At 42.8% G+C, this 20,452-nt stretch overlaps 1 protein-coding gene across 4 annotated transcripts in view; it reads left to right on the plus strand.

Moving 5' to 3' along the window:
* The first annotated feature begins 10,106 nt into the window (after positions 1 to 10,106).
* The window catches only part of EDAR (ectodysplasin A receptor), a 73,497-nt gene continuing 63,151 nt past the window's right edge, over positions 10,107 to 20,452 (plus strand). The window contains exon 1 of one of the 4 annotated variants that reach the window (XM_080377449.1): positions 10,107 to 10,419. The gene's annotated coding sequence lies outside the window, so the exon portion shown is untranslated. Of the gene's footprint in view, positions 10,420 to 17,750; positions 17,793 to 20,452 lie in introns of those variants that run through there. The other 3 variants (XM_080377446.1, XM_080377448.1, XM_080377447.1) reach the window with 3 other exon arrangements.

Here is a 20,452-nt window from a genome sequence, read left to right on the forward strand (position 1 = left end):
TGTGTAGGCTGAGGCATCTCTGCAGTACCTCCTGGCCGCTGCTTCTGTTCCTGCTGCTCTCCCTGCTCCTCGCGTAGCCTCTTTGGCTGTTTGTAAGATCTTTGTTAGGTATGCCAAAGTGCTGGTGCAAGTTTGCCGTGGCTTAAAACTCCTGTATCCATACGATATGTTGATGTCCTCTACCTCCCTGTCTCTCTGAGCACTTGCCTGACTGGTGAGCAGCTGGCTTGTTCCAGATGTAAAACATTACATGGACCAGTGTATAAAGCACTAAGATAATGGGGGAAATTTGGCTTAAATACAGGCTTGAGCCTCAAGCAAACATGGCAGTATAGGCAGAGCCATTAGGAAAGCAACTTAATTTTTGTCTGTCCAGCATGTACCACAAATAAAGACCAGTTATACTGTAAGCTTCTGGTGTAGACCTGCATAATATTTGGCCAGCAAACGATTCACTTAGCCTTTGTTTTTTGTGGTTAACAGAGTAAAATATCTGGGTAGTATTTCAACAGGAAGGCAAAGGACACAGGAACATTGCAAAGGGTGTGGGTGGAAAGAAAGAAAGGGGTGCATTGCAGCCAGAGGATTTAATTTCAGATCATTAACAGGAGAGAACCATTTTCTACCTTTGAAGGATATAAAAACAAAGGAGGCATTTCAGAGCCTGCATAAGCTGTAGAAACAGAATGTCCAAAGGAGACTCTTGGAAGAGTTTAGCCAGGATTTACATAGTGAGAAGTCAGTATGAAGATAAATCTGCCAGTGTGGATGCCAAAGTGACTGGCACAAGTGAGATCTATCAGTCCAGCTTACGTTATTGTGCACCAGGTATGACCTCATGACCCTTGTTCTTCTGTCTTCCCAAGCTTAATATCTTGTGAAAGTGTTTTCAAAGTCAATTCAAGATACAAACAAGAGGCCAAACTGGCTCCTATATCTTTCTTTTCAGGCACAAGATCTTAAGGCATCTGTGCAGGCTGCCAGCACAGAGATGTTTTCTACTGCCGTTGAACAGTGGTCGCTTCAACTGTAGCTCATTGACTTCACAGATACTATTTACATGCTCACTAATGTTTCTGAGGAGTCTTGCCCAGAACAATCTGGACCATGGGCCAGAGAAAGCACAGAAAAATGCATTGGTTTAAACCAAAATCTTCGGCTGCTGCCAACACCCCAGTCCAGTTTTCTCCATCTCCACCCTTTAGTTTAAAAGAAAAAATGAAGAAGATAAAAATATTAAACCAGCAAGCAGTGAAAATGCTTGGAAGAGTTCTTGGTTTAAGCCCTCGGTCTAATTCAGGCCCTATGTACCAAGGGAGTACTTTGAATACTGTGTTGTTAGATGTGCTGGAAAGAGAAACACACACAGGCCTCTCACACACCTACCTATGCCTTCTATTCTGAGGATATTTTCCCAGGAATTAGCATTTTAAAACAATTGTGGAAAAAGCTTTGGATTCCTTCTGGGAGATGATCCCAAGAAGCTCGGTTGATATATTGTAGGAACAAAAGACAAGGTAGGGAAGTTGGGTTCTGGTCTAAGAAAGGTAATGAACTGCTTCAGGGCAAACAGAACTAGGATCCTACCTCTGAGCAAGCACATGGCCTTACAGTTCACCTTTAAAATGGAAACAAGAAGGATGCTTGGAGAACAGCCTGTCAATGGGTAGCAGACAGTGGTGTCAGCCATGCCTCCTGATTGCCTGCTAACCTTCAACCACCTGCACTCATATGGCGGTATTATTGCAAGGCTGGGTTTGGTTTTTTAACCAGCTGACAGTTTGAATGTATTGTGTATTTTGAAGTCATATAGTCATACTTTACAGATGATACAACACCTTACTAAAATATCAATTTTTTTAAATAATAAAAAAATACTATCAAATCTGCAAACCATCTACATTCAAGAAGGCAAGTAATCTGCCAAGAAAGAAGTTACAAACAAAATGGAAATTCATAGTAATACCTTTGAAAAATATGCTACAAGCATGTATTTGGAAAAGCATCCTGAATACTTCCTCTTCATACAAACTTCCTAGATTAAAGGTGTATTACATATATTAAGTGTAATAAGAGTGTAATTGATTTTAAGGGATGTGAATTTAAATTTTCCTGTCACTCCGGAGAAAGAGCATGGACACCAGATGGGTAGTGAATGGAATGGGATATTCTACTAGACCCAGAAATTTGTTTTGGCCAGATTTACAACCTAAGCTTCCTTGATTTTTCCACCATTCAAGTGACAAATTGTGACATCATTGTGGTTAGTTTTACATATAATTTTATGATGCAAATTTCATTTAGGTTTTGGGTTTGAACCAATGGCTCAAATCACCACCAACTTAGAAACTTGTTTTAAAAGGTGTTTATAAGGTCAAAACAGTTTATGTCCTGTTTATACTTTTTTATGAAATTGAAGTCAAGTGATGACCATGTATTTGATAACAAAAATATCTAAGATTATAAAAATTGTAACAAATGCTTAAAACACTGCTTCAGTTACCCCTTCTAAGCGATTCCTCCAAGTCAGATTACTCCAATGTTTTATTCAATGCTTACATACAACAGAGAAAAGCAAACTCCAAGCCGAGCGCCTCCTGGTTTATGCCAAAAGTAAGGCATTTACAGGCTCAGGTCTTGCTTGAAGTATCTATGAACAATTTTTTGCAAGTTAAATCACTTCTTAGGTGGCTAAATGACCTCAGTATGCCATGGCTATTTGAGAACAGCTGTTAACTAAAGAATTCCCTCATGTAACTCCCCATAAGTGTAACAGTGAAATACACGCTTTAATATGCTGGTGACTACTGCTCTTAACAGGTGGCAGGGCTTGCTGTCGTCACATCAAGGTTCAGATCCCTTCTGAGGGATGCAGCCTGATTCATCAAAAGTGGAGGCTGCCAAGTAAGATGGTTCATCATTCAAGCACCTCCTACGCCTACTACTTCTTGGCTTTCTGCTCAGATCTTGTAAATTCTAGTGGTATAAGAAATGCATTATTTGTGCTACTTAAACCCACCAGACAAGTGTTCCTCTGGCAATCAAGTGTGAAACTGCTGGATTCCCAAGTGTCCTGCAGGGTTTCATTTACCTGTTTGGACAGGAAAGCTTATGGCTTTTGCTGAGGTAATCAGGAGTAAAATGTTTTTGAATAATCTGGGTCTTATACTCTTACTGGTTTATTTTTTTATAAGAAGTCACCAGATGAGTATGACGGTGCTAAAGATGAACTTTTCCTGACTGGCAGGGGTTACACAAGATAAGGTAGAATTAGGCACCTGAGGCTGAATTTAAAGAGTTACCCAAATTACTTTGCAAGTGCAAACTACAGTACTCTATTCAATTATAGGCTAAGGTACTGTGCTTTTTACTAGACTTTTCCTCCACTGTAATGTCTAAACAAGTGAAACTCCTAATCATAGGGGTTGTCAAAGGCAGAGGCAAAGGGATGCAGAAGGAGAAGGAGCATATTCACACTGCAGGCAGCTGAATGCTGTCCTGGAAACTCTGTCTCTGACACAACTTTGTCTCAGAGGCTCCCTGCCTTATTATCCTGCTTCCCACGAGACACACAACACAGGCCTGACAGAGCAATAAACTCTTGTGCTGGCTGCTGCTGAAGTCACTGCAAGCTCCTCTGGAATATATCAAGTGCTGTACACTGTGGTGTAGCCTGAAAAAATCAGTACTGAAGCATTTGAAATCAAACATCTGAAGTTATTTGGCATATTTGATCATCATTTGTCCTCCGTTTCTCTCCTTTTTCTATTAAATCAGGCTAACATTACCCATTTTAGAGAGAAGTTGAAGATACAATCAATATTGCTTGTAAAGCTCTGGAATACTAAGTGTTTTACAAGAGACATCCATAATATCTTGGCAACAACCATAAGAAAGTTAATGGATGTGTAGCAGGGCTTGCTATTGTGTCATTAATAATACTCATGCTTCCACATTGCCTAAGGAAGAAAAAAGGATTGCAATAAGAGCTACCTGTTCAATGTGCATTGACTGGGGTGGGTACACATCCGATGTCTGGGGACAGAAGCTGCAGAGGTAACCTGCACTGTGGGCATACCATAAATTCTTCGCTGCGTTAATTCTGGTCTTGTACTGCATCCCCTCTTCCCTTCACAGCCATGCATGTGGTGTCCAGCCATGGATATACATATAGACCCAAGAAGCCTGCAAATTTTAATTTCTGATCTCAAAAGAAAAAAACCTGAAAAAAACGCCCAAGTGTTCCTTTGATATTGTATTGACCTTTGGTCATTCCCAGTTTTCTCTCTCCCTCTCTCCCTTTGCAAGTTTCCCCTCATCTTGTTGTTCTTGCTAATTTTCATCACTTTCTTCTCCCTTTATGCTAATACTCCCATCCTTTCTAGCCTGTCATTGTCCCCTTCTCTTCCTTGTTCCCCGCAACCTAACCATTGCCCTGTGCCTTCCTCTCCTCCTTTCCTTTTCTTTCCTCCCTGCACTCACTCATGTTTCATGTTCCATGTTCCTTCCTAGCTCATGTATTCTTCCTGTGCATCAGACATGGGCCATTAAAAGCACAGGAGGCAGATTTCTTTTCCTTTCAGATCAGCACTACAATGCCAGTAAGACTAACAAGGAATAATTACAGGGAAAAGTTTGTCCGGCTTCTACAGTGTTGGAGCACATTCACAGCAGGAGGAAAGTTTGGAAAACCAAATAACTCACTTTTCATTGTGAAATGCAAATAGCAACACTCACAGACTCATACCTCTCTGAGATTGGTGTGGGTAGTAGCAAAAAGCAAACTACAAATTTTCCTTTCTCCAAAATATTAATACTTAAGTCAAAATCTGGCTAATGCTAAGGTTTCCTAAAGAAAGACTTTGATAAATATTAGCTTAGGGAAAATTGCTCCCTTTCTTCTGTGATCAAGTAACTTGTAGTCTGACTTTTCAGAACTGTTATAGTCTCTGACAGTTTGATACTAAAGACAGATAAGATAAAGTTGGACTGTTTTGAAAAGATAGAGAAAATACAAGGTCAGCGCACATTGTCTTCTTGATTTTGGACAGAACATCAGCATGTGCGTAAGTATGCATAATTTACATTGAATATATACATAACCTAGGGACTGCCCTAAAGGTTAGGGTGATAAAGAAACTGTCTGACATTGACATCTTTTGGGTTGGATGATTTCAGCAGAGAAATTATAAAATTAAATGAGATAGATAAGAACATGGAAGATGAAGATGGAAGAAATCTCTCATAATTGAGATTTCATGCAAAAGTTTGGAACAACAAACAGCAAATCCAGAAGCATCAGAGATTAATGTGCTTTAAAACCATAGTTTTATCTCCTCCCCAAATCATAAAACCTCACAAAATGTGACAAAGTTTTAGAAATATGAATATGGTAAGTAAAAGAAACCAACTGTATGACAAATGTTTTGCCTGGAGATTATGCAACAAGGAATAAAAATAAATGAAACTACATAGAAGAATTTTGATAAAGCAAATAATTTTACAACAGTAAGTGCAGAAATGTCAATGCATAGGAAAGGACAACATATATGCAATGACAAAATTTGCAATGCAAAACAGTACATACGAACAAAGATGCTGCAGAGAATGAAGCTACAAATTCAGAGTGAAATACAGTGTAAGACAGTAAATACCCACTCTTCCCTGGTTTAGAATTTTATATCCAAAGTCTAGCTCAAAAAAGCTTGAGCTACTGACCGTCCTAGCATCCAATCTTTTTATTAAATCATCAGCAAAACTCCAACAGACATTCATAATCAGGAAGAGGCCTCTTTAGATTATTTTTAATACAAGTTCCTACAATAGTGTATCTCAAATGTCCTGTACTCCATTTGTTCCTGGCCCTCCAGCTTAACTCTTTCCTAGCTTCCTCTCTTCCCTTGGCTTTTCAGACATTAGAGAAAGAGTTGTCCTTGGATCCATCCTCCTGTGCTCTCCAAAGCCCATCTGATTTTTTTCAAAGACTGTGAAGAAGATACCATATAGCATATAAAGTGTTCTCTTTCAGCAACAAAGGAAAAGGTGGTTTCATTGGGTTTTGATTTAACTACTTCTACAGTAGTTGGCATGAGGTCTTCCTTCCAGGAAAGGAGTCATGGTTAATACATTTGTTAATTACATACACTCTAGAAGGCACAGAAATACGTTGTTAATTATTTCAAGTATTACAAACACGAGAGCATGGTTACTGTTAGTGTTTGAGCTAAGCTAATTGCTTCGTCATTTTCAAACGCTAGCTGCCTTTCTTGTAGAAAGACATAATTCTGAAAATTAGGAAAATATTTAAATGAGCTAGCCCGGAACAGTCTGCCTAATGATTTGAAAGAAGTTCTCCAAATGCTACATGGAGTTTTGTGACTGTTGGTAATCAGCTTCAGTTCCCAGGTATCTGTGGGGCTGGGGGCTTCTTATGAGGAATAAACCAAACCTTTCTGGCTGTAGGAAAGCTTTCTCAGACTAGTCTCTGTACAAACCAACAGCCATGTGCATTTTCTCAGACCTAATAAAAAAAGCAGAGGCTGAAAGGGAGCGCTGTGGTTCATGGACAAAAGAGAACCAGTGAAGGGCAGAACCTACTTGCCAACCACATTGGAGGTAGAAAGCGTTGGGGGAGAAGGGCTGAGGGTGGCAGTAGGTGTTACAACAAAACTGACTAAAGGGACTGGGTGAATTATGAAGGAAAGGAAGAGGGTTGGAAGCCCTGGATGAGCACATTCAGGTGTAGTCATCAGTTTAACATCAGTGAGTCCAGCCTTTGAAGCTGGTGGATACTTAGAGAAGGTGGAAGCCCTCTGCAGGAGTGTGCTTACGATTCTATGTTTTGGGAAACACATGTAAGCACTGGGGAAGGGGCCCTTTATCAAGCATACCCCCAGAAGTGCTGCCTTTTAACTGCTAGGACATCCTTTTCAGTTATTTTACTTTTCCTTCTTACAGTATTATTCTCTCTTAGCCCTTAGTTTTGCAACAAGATGGACATCACATCTTCTGGGAGAAAAAAAAAGAGTCTTTAGGTAACTCAGCTTTAGGTATAAAGCAGATGATTTTCTACCACAAGAGGAGAAAGGATCGCCAAGGACCGGAGTGTCTCACAGTCCTCTCTCCTTCTCCTCCTTGTGTCACCATCTGTGGATGCAGATGTCCTGCACCACACTGGGCAGGGGAGTACCAGCCCCTGCAGAAAAGGAAGAGGATGCAAAATGCAAAAGGGAGAGTACCATCAGCCTTACTTAGTTGATGACAGCAGCAAGAATATACACAAGGTAAACCCTTGTGTCTGCTTTAGTTATGTAGTGCAGGCACTTTTCATGGCACCCTACCTCTTCCATGACCTGAAGGAAGACACAGGCCCTTTGGATAAACCTAAGGAATATTACAGTGACATACCCTGCCCTTGTGCTGTCTCTCACATGACCAAAGGTAGGGTGGAAGGATGATTACGTGACAACAGATAGCCATGTGCCACAGAACCCTCCACCCCGATAGAAAAGATAAGCAGTAAGAAGCCTCACAAGTCTGGGTGGCTGAATCCATAGGTTATCACGACCCAACCCTCCTTTCCTTCCTCATGGCCACATCTACTTATTTTTGCACTTGTGCTTGCAGGTGTCCTCATTTCAGCTGGGTGCTCAGGGTAGTAATTTCAGCTGTGTCAGAGAAGGTAAGTGGACACACATGGATGTCATAGGGGCTGAAAGGGGGAGTTAATCTTTTCAGCCTGATACCTGATGGGAGGCATTAAAATGACAAAAAAATGCATTCATTTTGGAGGCCCTTTGACAAAGGTAGCTCTTCTTCTTTCATACTTACTTTTCCACTGTAACTGGGTCAGCAAAAGATGGTATGTTCTTTTCACACAGCTCTTCACCACTAAAAAGGGCACACACTCAGCATGACACACAACCTGCTGAGCAGTTCCTCTGGGCCAGCTGTCAGCCCTGGTAGGATGTGGACTTCAAGATGAAACCATGAGAAGTTCACTCACAGGCAGGGCCCTGGGCACCTGTATTGCATTGTGATTTTACCCCAGGTATGGCCTGGATGCCCTGACATCAGCAGGGCTGCTAAACAGCTGAGAGCACATTCTCATTGTGGCTTTTGATTGCCTTCTGCTTAGAAGACTGGGAGAAACAGAAGAATGACAAATACCTTAATTTAGGTTAAAGATACAGAACATAAAATCCTATGGCGCCTCTCAGATCCATGATGATACACCATCTTCAGAAAAAAACATTTTGCTCCAGAAGTACTGGAACTAATGAATCCTGATTTCCTACAGATTTCTGTCCCGTGGGTTGACTGACTTGTGTGATTCAAGAAGATGTATGCTCTTTGAGTGGCTGGAGAACGTGTGAGATCTCTCTCTGCATGGATTTGTTGCTTTCTCATAAGGTGTGTTCACATTGTGCTTTCCTCAAATCTGGGCAACAAATTGGGGATGACTGTCTTTAGCCAGCTGCTTATCGTTAAGAGACTTCTGAGGTCTTTGGTGGCCAGTAGATTCAATAGTTGTTAGAAGGAACACAAACATCTCAATAGCCTCCTTCCATAGGAAATGGGGCTAAAAACCTGTTGTTCTCCTTCTGCCTTTTGCTCCACACTTTCTTCTGTCTTTCATGGTCCTGCAGCCTTTGCCTCTTGGATGCACCCTGTGGGCTGTAGGGAGGCAACCTCATTCCTAGTGTATTTCATCATTTCCAGTGAACCTGCCCAGCTCAGCTATTACTGCCTTTGTCCTTGTCTCTCATAAAACTTCATCTCAGCAAGGAACTCAGTTCAGGAATGATTCAGTTGCTGCTAAGAGAAGCAGTCCCTCTGGAAGGCCAGCCAGGCTTAGCCATATTTTGTCTGTGCTGTTGTGATACCAGCCATAAGCTTTTCTTCTCTGTAGGTAAGAAGTAAAAGCAACTTGCCACGTAGCCCAGGGTCAGTCTTTGACAACTGGAACCACTGAATTGAATGGCCTGCTTAATAAAATGAAAAAAATGCCCAATTATAATGTAATGTTGATTTATACCATGGAGTTTGGTATGTGTTAGATAAGAACTAGTGTGTGGCCCTGTTTTCAATGCACACATTTGCCCAACAGTGCAGTGACTGTCAAGACAGCAGTGGAGTTACAAGAACAGCACATACCAAAATACAGAATTTATGAATCTTGTATTCCAATAAGGCTGAAAGATCTCCTTTGAGAAATATTTTCCACTGATCTTCCAAGCACTGACAGCTTTTCGTCGTACGTGTTGGATGCTCACAAAAAAAACGGTTGTAATGTTGATGTTTCTACTTTATGATCTCTGAGTTAAATGCTCTAGTTGCACTCAAGCCATTTCCAGGTATGTTGTTTTTGTTTGGTTGGGTTTTTTTTTCCACATTTCATTTATTTTCACTTCAGTGTTAAATAATGCTATCTGAGTAGGTTATTTTGCATTTTTCAATTTTAAGGAACACTGTCTTTGCAGAAGTGCTGGCAGTTCCCTCAAGCAGTAGTTGACAGCCAGAATTTCCAACCGTTAGAAAGCTCAACAGTATAAGTATTGCTGTTCTGCTTTGAAAGAAAAGAATCAGCAGTTCAGAAAGGTGGTTATGACATTTTCAATTTGAAAAATATTAAAGTTATTCCTTTAGAATTTGTTAAAAGCAACAGGGAGCTGTGTGTTCCCTGGGCTGCCCACAGGTCCCAGGGACCCGGTGACTCTTGGGGTCTCCCGTGCTGTCCCGCCCCAATGCAGTCCTGTGAGAAGTGCGGGCAGTCCCCAGATCTGCTGCTTGAAGGGTAGGAAAATGAGATGGGCTTCAGAGAAGTCACCCCAAATTCCCTCAAAATCAAGGTATCTGGGCAGAATAGCTTCATTTTCCATACCAACACCCGCTGAACCGAACCAGTTCCATCACCAGGCTTCCCCCTCGCCCCTTCTGCTCCCGGGAGCCTCCAGAAGCGTTTCCCTGCCCTGCGCCCCAGGGTCTGGCTCCCCTCCTGGGAGCCAAACCTGATAAAACCTTCTTTCCCTCCTGCTCGCCAGCAAAACCCGAACGCGGCAGGAGCGGGACAGGGATGCGGAGCTCCTCCTCATCCTGCGGTGCACCTCTAGGTGGGGTAGGCGAGTTTCCGCAGCGAGCGGAGCCCGCTCCGCCGGCCGCGGCTTTGCGAAACTTGCCCGGCAGGGCGCGAGCGGGACGGAGCCGTTGGGGCGCCCCGGCGAGGGCAGCGGGGGCTTTGGTGCGCTTGGGCTCCCCGCGACCCCGCTGGGGACATTCATGACAAGCTCTGCGAGAAGAGGAGACGTGTGCCCCAGCTTCGGCACCTGCGAGAGCCCGACCAAGGGGGTCCCCCCAGCCCTGCACCCGCCGGAGGACCTCTCCCTCAGGCTTCGGCGGTGGTGAGCCCATCTGCACAAGGTAGGCTTGCGTCCGGCACCTCTGCCGCCTGGCCCCAAAGCCAGCGTGGCTCTGGTACGGAGCCGCTCTGTCACGAGGATGTCACTGAGGGCTGTGACTGGAAATCGTGTCCCTGATAGGTTTCATTTGAACGAGATCTACCGTTCAGTGAGTTTCTCTGCTCCTGGCACCGGGCTAAAGAACTATGTTTTTCTGTGAATGCTAGAAAGCAGCTACAGTTCCTGGTAGCATCTTTGATTAAAAGCTAAAATTTCCTCACATCGAATGTGGTTTAGACTTTTTTGTTAGTAAAAGTACCGATGTTCTGACCAGTTCGCAAACTCCAGAGGATCCAGCGGGTTTGTTTTATTTGAGTGGAAGTACGTATTTCTCCAGGCGGTAGTGGAACTGCTGTTTCGGCTTTTGTGTTAACATGGCAAACTAATTTGCCTGTACATTTTAGACTGTTGCTATACTTTTGAAATCACAACCAACGCTGTAAGATATCGCAGCATCGGTAGTGTTGTGGCTGACTGCATATACATGTGAATACATGTTTGTAGCATGCCAATTTTTATTTTCCCTGCTTCCTCAATCTTGCTGTAAAAGGGTGCTGTGGGACTGAGGGCCAGAGAAGAAAGCAGGCTGCCCGCCCATGCCAAGGATCGTCTGGGCAAGCGGTGGCATCGCATGCCTGTTCCGAACACGGTATGCTGTAGCCGTATGGGCTGCCAGAGCAGCTCTGAAAAGCCCAGCTCAGCTACCTCTGGGGGTGCAGAGAGCTCAGCCAGGGCTGCAAAACTTAATCCAGCAGTAAAGTGGCCTGCTTGAGCCTCGCACGACTGAAAGACTGTCACTGGTACTGAGCTGGGCTTTTTTAGCTGCTGCTGCCATGGCTACGGCACTGATAATGTGGATTAGAAAAAGTGCGGCTCAGCACTTGTATGTTTAAGAGAAAAAGTGTTTTCAGTTTTGCAGCCAGTGGAGCTTTAGATATCACATGACGGGGCACTGGGTAGCACTTCAGATCTGTCCCCCATGGGATGACTGGTGAGCTCCTCACCCGGTGCAACGGTGCCAAGGAGCTTAGTGATCACTGCCCCCTTGGGGTACCACCCAAAACCTCTTCATACGCCTCAAGCTACCAGGAAAGCTCTCACACCTACAGCCGCTGCTCATTGGAATAGACAAGGCCTATGGCTACTGCTGCCACTCCTCTACAGCAGAGGCAGGAGAGGTAGTTTCAAATGATCGGTCTTGAAATGTTTTGGACAAATGGTGGAAAACTCTGGCAGCTTTATAAGAAAAATCATGTGAGAATGCAAATTTTAAAGGGAAAGTAATGTGATTGTGCAAAGTGGAGTCAAACCCTGTGACTATGATCAGAATTATTCAGTTCTTTGTTCTTCTCTGTCAGAAACAGAAAGTGAAAAGTAAAGAAAATTCAGGCATCCTCTATTGAAGAGCAACACTGATAAGAAATTAATTTTGAAAGTAATGAACACAAGCAATCAAATGAAGGAATGTATTCTATTCATTAGCAGCCCTTTTGGCTCCACACCTCTCAGTGGGAACAATTTCACCTTGGGGTAAGCTCCTGTGAGCCCAATTTCACTGGAGATGTCTGACAAGGGTCAAACTGTTACCAAAGCTTGGCACAGCGCATTTGGTTGGTAGGGTACAGCATAGTTGTATTGCTGTTTGCAATAGCATAGTCTGACCACAACAAAGAGCTCAGATGAGAATGTGCCCAGAAAAAGCCAGCAGGCTTTTTTTTTTTTTTTTTTTTTTTTTTGGTAGATAGATAGCTTGTACAGAAAACTGCTGTTCATAAATAAGCATTTTTTTCTCTATTGCAGCTAGATGGAAAACATGTGATGCTTTCATTTTTCACATCAGATCGTGAGATGGTCATTTTCAAGGGATCATACTGAATTGTATGCCATGGAAATCATCTCACTGAAAATGTTGAACTGAATGTAATTGTACCATAGAAGTGTTTAGAATTCCTCTGAAAATGGCTACATGTAAAACATTGTAACTTTACATGCAAGGGTGACATTTCTTGGAGGACTGGAGTATTTTGAGAGTCTACAGTTTCTAATTGAACCCATATAGCCATGCTAGATAAATGTTCCAAGTCTCAGTTTTCAAAAAACAGCAGCATAAGCTTTTGAAGACAAGATTAATATTTAGATAATGTTTTTCTCATGTTGTCATCAGTGGAGGAATTCCCCCCTAATATCCTTAACAGAGTTGTTTCCTTTAACCATGTTAGGATGGAACTGGGTTTCAGATCATATCTACCCTGCTTCTCTTCTCAGCTAAAGGGTAGATAAATTGCAACGTGAGCTACTGCCTATAGCAGAATAACCCAGAGGTTCCAGCATGGCCACACCCTACATGAGTCATTGGTGAGGAGCTGGGGATAGATCAGCCTTTCCATTCACTCCTGTTAAAGGTATCCTGTTTCTTCCTCCAATTATTCTCCAGACCAGGCCTTTGCTGCCTTCTGGTGCCCTCCTGACCCTCCAGACCCACTGTATTTTTTATGATGCATCCAGAACATAACAGGTGCCCCTTTTTACCCAACAGCTCCTGGAGCAGCAGCTATTGTTGGAGAAAACCCTTCCTTCCTAATATGTAGAAATGTTCTGGACAGTGCAACGTTAGGACAGGGAGTCGTTTGCAAAAACATGTATATTCTATGTATATTCTTGCCATGCATATTCCAACGAGGTAAGTCCCTGTAAAGGATTAGACATTACTGAACAAAGATGGAATTTTGACATTTATGACTGTCTGCCTCGGCAAGTATTATTGACCTGTGCCGGTGGTCACCGTGTGGTCAAAGTGCTTGGCCATACTTTTCCCAGAAAACTAAGAACCTGGCTTCATATAGCAGAAGATTAGGACATCCAAATATTATTTGGAGGCCAAGTAACTTGTTGGTTTTTTGTTTGATTTATCACTCATCCAATTCTATAAGAAATGAACTGAGATCCCGGGCCCATGCAGTCAATGGCAGAGCTCCCACAAGGGTGGTGGGCTCAGCTCTTGCTGGCTCTGGGGCAATATTTAGTGATCAAACACAGCTTCTTGAAGCATATTAGTTTTGCACACATTTATTCTGACTTGACATAGCTCCGATCTTTCAGTTTCTTCCAACCAGGGAAATCGGAACAAAAGTATAGAGGAAGCTATTTTCAAATTCAGAAGGAGTCCATTAGAAACAAAAGAATAAAAGATAAACAAAGATGATTTTAAAGCATTATCTGCTATTGTCTTTTGAAGAAGCTAAAACTTTGTCAATGGAGTTTCAAATCTCTGCGGAGACAGATCAGGGCCACATCCTCCTGATCTGTTGCTAGCAACTGCTGGGTTTGAACTGTCACAAGTGGCATGTGAAGTTAATCCACAATGCTTGAGCTGTATCACCCGCCATGAATCTAGCAACAGGTTTTACATTACCACATTACCATAACGTCTGACAATCTGCAGCGCAAAATCAATAGCAAAGTCCCTGGTGGGTTTCATAGAGTTTCTGGCATTTATTCTTTTTCAGACTCAGTTCTGCAGAGCTGATCTTTTTTTGGATTCAGTGCCTTAAATTCTGCTTGTTTCCTTTTTGGGAGGGGAGGGCTGCGAAGTTTTTATGTGGCAGAAGGGACTGCCAGAGCTGCTTCGGTTTTATAGCAGAAGGGCTTTTTCAGGAAGTCAATGTTGCCCCATTCCCTGCCCCACAAGAAACCTCTCCAGCAGTTGGTGGCATCTCAGCTGACCCTCGCCTGACTTGCTGTGCACACAAGGCTAGGAGGGTCTTGATGAACCGATTATCCAGGGGCCTGCTCTGATAATAAACATGTGCTGGGTAAACTGTGCTTTGGGAATGTTACTTAGATATAGTCAATGGCCACTGGGGAATCGGGGAGGGAAAAAAAGAGTTTATAATATTTAGCTTGACTACACTTGTGACATTCTGAAATGTTGATAGACCTGAGACCCTTTTGATCTTAAAGGCCAAGATCAACCTGGTTGCAAATGTCCGGCATCCAAACCTTCTCAACCAATCTTGAATGAGATGTTTGCTTCCCTACTGGATCCTGGCATAGAAAGATACATGAGCTCCAGTTTCTCACTGTCTTTGTCTCTGCTGTACAAATGCTGATGGATGTACATCTCCTGCAGATCATGTTAATGAGCCTCTGGTTCATTAAGCTTTATAGCCAGGACATGGTGCTGCAAACTTGGCTGAATTGAAGTCCAAGCCAGCTCTTTGGTAAAAAGGAACCCTGGAAAGATTCACTTTTTCCCCCATCTCCCCTGGAGGTTGTGTTGTATATGAAGCTCTGTTAGACCACCCTTTATCCTCTGTTCAGCAATGTAACAGGCTGGGGACCAAAGCAGAAACATATGGCCTTTTAATTCTGACAGTGCATCCATCTCTTCCTTCGCATGTGTCACAAAGAAAAACTACTGAAGTGCCAGTTAAGCAGCATACAATTATTTGCAGATTGAGTGTCAGGTTTTTTCTCTTCGTTTTGAGCAAGAATCATCTAAATAGTTCAGGATTAGATATATTACAATCATCCAATGCATTCTTGTGACATGCTCCATTTTTCTCTCACAACTGTGTAGGCACTCTGCTGCTTGGGAGGAGGACCAGGGAGGGGAAAAGATCTGTATACTAATAGTTGATAAATTAAGACTTTATAGAAGTTGGCTTCTGTTGCTGAAAAGAAGAAGACCAAAAGGTCCTGTGCACCCAGATCACACGTCTTGGAAGATGAAAACTGGGATTGCAAAAATACGAGGAACAGATGAGACTAAAGGCTAAAAATGGCACAATCTGTTAAACTACCTGGTGCTGGTTTATAGCCTGTTGTAGTTAGGCACTATGAAACAGACAGCATCCTCAAACATGGGACTTCAATTTGCCTTATAAATTGGGCTTATAACAAAAAGGAGTTTGAAATTACCATCCTAAAGTAAAGTTTCTCTTCCTATTGGATTCAACAAAAACAAAAAATTGCAATAGATTTCAAAGCAACAGAATTTAGTCAGTGCTGAGCACAGTTTAATACAGTCCCTGCAGGGCAGTTGCAAAAGAAAATCATAGGATCATAAAATTGCTTAGGTCGGAAAAGACCTCACGTCCAACCGTTAACCTAGCATTGCCAAGTCCACCACTAAACCATGTCCCTAAGTGCCACATCTACATGGCTTTTAAATGCGTCCAGGGATAGTGACTCCACCACCTCCCTGGGCAGCCTGTTCCAATGCTTGACAGCCCTTTCAGTGAAGAATTTTTTCCTAATATCCAATCTAAACCTCCCCTGGTGCAAGGTTTCTTCTTGTCCTATCGATTGTTCCTTGGGAGGAGAGACTGAGTCTCTATCACTGACTGACCCATCACTACAATCTCATTTCAGGTAGTTGTAGAGAGTGATAACCCAGTCAACCAAAAAGAAAAAAAAAGAAAGAAAAAAAAAGGGAAAACCCCTTTTTTGAGAGTCTTTTGAGAGTCTACAGTTTCTAATTGAACCCATATAGCCATGCTAGATAAATGTTCTCTCACCAACAACAAAAAACCAAGAAAAGGCTGATAATGTGTTCTCCTTTTGTCCCTTGAGATTTTGCCATTTCTTCTCTAGGTGGGTAGCTGGTGACAAGGGGTGCCTCAAGTTAAGAAACGTTTGCATTTCAAAAATAGGAGAGGATGATCCATGGGCTGCCACTGGTCCAGTGGCCTGTGACAGGGGGGCAAGCAAAGCAGCACCACCTTCAGCTGACCCCTCCTGTCTTTCTGAGTCTTTTCCACCTGCACAGCAGGCATGGCTCAATGGCTCACAGACTTGCCTCCAAGCTGCAGGAGTTTACGGGCTAGCAGATCCACGTGAGCCGAGGCTGGTGTGAAGTCTGGCAGTCTGAAACTGGATTCATGAGGCGTTCAGTTGTGCTGGCTGCAGGAGGGCAGTAATTTCCAAGAGAGGGGCAGAGCGCACAGCTGAGAGCAGTAACTATCTCAGCTGTCACTATTTAATCCATCACCAAGTCTGAGTGTCAGCACCCTCCAAGAGAGACAAAAGCAGAAGTGAGTATCCAAGCGTTGTGGGGTGCAGATTTATTTCATTACATTCAACTGCTTTCCTGTGATGAGCTTTGTCTCTTTAAATTTTCTGCACAGAAAAAGCATGTGCTAACATATTGCCAGTTGGAGAGTTGTATTTTTGTGTGCATGTGTAGATCCAGTTGGTTTGTTTGGGATGTAAAATACAAAGGAAAGAGCCATTGTTCTTTCCTTGCTCTCAGTCTTCAAAAATTACTAGTTCTCATAAGCAGACCAAAACAGATAACAGATGGCATTGGCTAGCAACAAGGAAACCTAGATGCAAATACAGTACGGTATAGAAGGAACGTCTCTGATGTGGCAGGGTTATGTTTTCTATCATGGTTTCTAACCGGTTGTGAGAAAAGATCCAACACTAGCAGTTCGTGGTATTTAACTGGATGTCAAATGTGCAAATAATTCAGCTGGTGATCAAATGACAAAATTGATAATAAATAAAGAAATGAACATACAGGGGTTCGATCCTCTTCCCAGTGAAGATACCAGGAGACTCTCCACTAATGTCATCAGCTATTTGGATGGGACCTGCATGCCCATTTCTGATTTTCATCCAAGGTCTAGATGTACATAGACTACACTACAAAAAAGAAACAAAAGGTGCTGTCTGTGAATGCTTTCTTGGCCCAAGCAAGAAGCCACTGGATTTTATGACCTCAAAATCAGGCACTGTGCAGGTCACTCAGAGAAGGCAGCAGGTCCTGCACATCAGCCACAAGGGTCCCAAGCAGTGCCTGCTCCTCTCAGCCTGGAGATCTTGCTGATGAACCAGGAGCCTCAACCAGGCTGAACTACAGGGGTTTGGCTGTAGCTGTGTGGTGCAGGTCTCCCAGGGCTTGTATAAGGTTGGTTTTAATTTAGCCTGGGTGGAAGTCAGACTAAACAAACAAGCAGATATCTCTGCTGTGAGCATCTCTGCATGGGGAAACACCAGGAGCACTTTGAGGAGGCAGTGGACGGTGCCCTCGGGGGTACAGCTCATGGGTGAGACGCACCCACATGTAGATGAGACATCTGGTAGCAGTATGATGACTACACACATTTTCCACTCACTCCTGCCCACAGTGTCACCTCTGCCTCAGCTTTTAAATTCCAGCCTGCAGAGCGGGGAAAGACAGCACAGGTTAAAAGAAACTAAAATCCCACCCGCTTCCCTTTCCACTGAGAGTGAATTTCTTCTTGTAGCGAACAGGTATTGGATCCAGCCCCAGGAATGAACAAAAGAGGTCTGAGCAGCTGAAAAGCTGAGGTCTGATGTCTTGGTTGGGTGAGACTACAATTGCATGCTTTCTTCCTGCAAAAATGGATGCTTGCCAAATCTGCAGTATAATACAGAGCACTTGCTCCTTGTGCTGCAGGGCCCTGAGATACAGGGCCTTCAGTGTAAGGCAACAGGCAGACAAACGCACTCAGAATGACAGAGCGATTTCTAATATTTACTCTCTTTGCCTCTACCCCCAGTGCTTGTACAGGCAGATCCATGGCAGTGAGCACAGCCTTACCTTGTTGGTAGAAGGATGTGGTTAAATGCGCACTGTTTTTTCTAGAAAATGAGTATGTTGATGTGGTGCCAGTCAAATGCTGGCAGAAATTTGAGAAAGCTGTGTAGCTCACTTATTCGTTGATGCTCCACTCGTAAGTCATGTGCCAGTCCTGTGACTTTGCTGGTAAAATACGTTTTCTCTGGCTCTTCTCCCACACAATGCTGAATCGATGCCTATAGAGAGCATCAGAGCATCAGCAGTTTTCCTCATCATGTAAGAAATGTATAAAATTCAAATTTTCTTTGAAGTACTTAACACTCCTTTTGTTTTCAAGTAAAATTGTCACTGAGTTCACTGAGGTTTGCCCACGCGAGGAGCAAAGGCTCTGTCCCCTTGGGAGTATGCAAGCCATTTTCTAGTAATTTGTCTGCTAAGGTGACAGATTTCCTTATTATAGCACTGAAAACAGGAACTTCACTGTCTACTAACAGAAGTGACTTTACATATTTTATGAAGCTGAGCCAAAGGCACTGCTCTTGTTAAATGGAGTTGGTGGCTGTTTGGTTGGTCTGGACATGAGAATTACCTGCTTCCCCTTCCTCTTTTTTGTTTTTGTTAATGAAGGCTTTATACCTGACTAAAATACATAGTTATATTTTTCCCTTCAGGTCATGTTATCGGAAGCTTTGAGTTGGGGGTGGGGGTAAAAAAGTTCACTTACTAAGTAAGATTAAAGCAATTAAAGGCTAAGGCTCATATTTAGTTTTCCCTCATAGATGCTATTTTTCATGCAGTGACAGCATCAAAACCTTTTCAAGTTTTATAGCTATTTCACATTTGGCAGAAACAACAGGAAACCATCTGTAGCAAAGCAGGATTGTTGTAAGCATAATATTCAGTAATGAAAAAAAGATTAAAAGAAAACACTGTTATCTTTATGTGATAGCTTTGAAGGTGCAAGGAGCAGGATGCTTGATTTGCCCATCTATCTACTAACATCATAAAAATTTTCTAGATGAGGCAACCATGTAGAAAGTTGATTATTTCAGCAAAAGGAAGAAGTCCAATAGGAAATTTGACTTTTGGTTTCTTGTTGAGATTTCTGTGATGACTGTAAAGATGCTTGTGTGGATGAGGTTGTATATGACTGTTTTCTGTATACTGTGACTTAAATGGCAGAGCTTATAGGCACACACACAACTTCAAATAGACAAGTTGTCCTACAGAAGACAAGTAAGCTGTGCATGTTCTTAAGCTTGAACTCCTTGCTTGAAAGTCTTTTCTGGATCAGGGAAATAAAATAAATTTTAAAAAGTAGAAATTCAGGTGGCTCATATTGCCTTCTGTTCCCTTATAGCAAAGTGTATTTGTTCTGGCTTTGTTGTGTTTTATGTGCTGGAAAGGAGACATCCAGACTGAAAGACTGCATACTCAGGAGTCGCAGGTGGAAAACAGTTTTGCTGAAGCTTAGTTTGTTAATTGGGGTGTCACACCCTGAGGCTGCAGTTTTAGGGGAGCTCATGATAGCCACTGTATACCTCTGACGACCGTAGCTGATCCTGCAAAGTTATTACAGTACTATAAGTATGCTCAAATTTCTGGTCATGCCAAAATACTCGTTAGTATGTCTGTTCAACAAAGGGAAAGAACCATTTTTTCAGGTGTGCTCTAAAATTTAGCCTGGGCTCTTTTCTCAAAATATGTTGGAATTTTGACTAGTGAATGAGAAACAAATCAGCCCATCTTGTAATTTCTTTGTCACTGACAGTGTTTCACATATTAATAATTAGACCTGGTTTTAAGACAGCATTTCACTGTGCAAAAGTCAAAATATGTCAGGGAACTGCAAAATCTTCTCGTTATTAATGTCTTAAATTATGGCTAGACACCCTGTTTTTCCAGTTTTCAAGGCAAGTTTTGAAGGCTTTTTTTTCCAGTGCTGAGCTGATGAGACATTAAAGGTTTCTTTTTCAAATAGTTTGGCTGTTGGGTTGCTCCTTTCACTCACACCTGCCCCTTGACTTAGAATCGTCTCCGCCTCTTCAGCATCAAACACTGAATTTACACAGGCACAAAGAAAGTGTGGAAGGCCAACAGCTCGCGCTGTCATTAAGATGGGAATGCAAGAAGAACAAAGCAGCACAATGGTAAGAGAAATATCACAATACCCTACCTTTCTGCGAGGCTGACTAACCAGGGCTTTCCCACAGGAGGGAAGGGTGCTGAGGATACCACAGGATTAGCAGATGCATGCAGGGCTGCTGGCAATGACTAAGCCGGTAACAGCGAGGGAGTCAAGGTTCTAGACGTGAGTCAGGTTTTGAACTTGTTGCGGTTTATAGAGGCTCAAAAGGCTTTGTACGGCATCACTGTACAAGTCTGCGACTGCAAAGTGATGGGCTTACAGCTGGTAGAGCCGCTGGCTGCTGCAGGAAGGAATGCT

Source organism: Falco punctatus (assembly GCF_963210335.1).
Source record: "Falco punctatus genome assembly, chromosome: 2".
Taxonomy (NCBI): Eukaryota; Metazoa; Chordata; class Aves; order Falconiformes; family Falconidae; genus Falco; species Falco punctatus.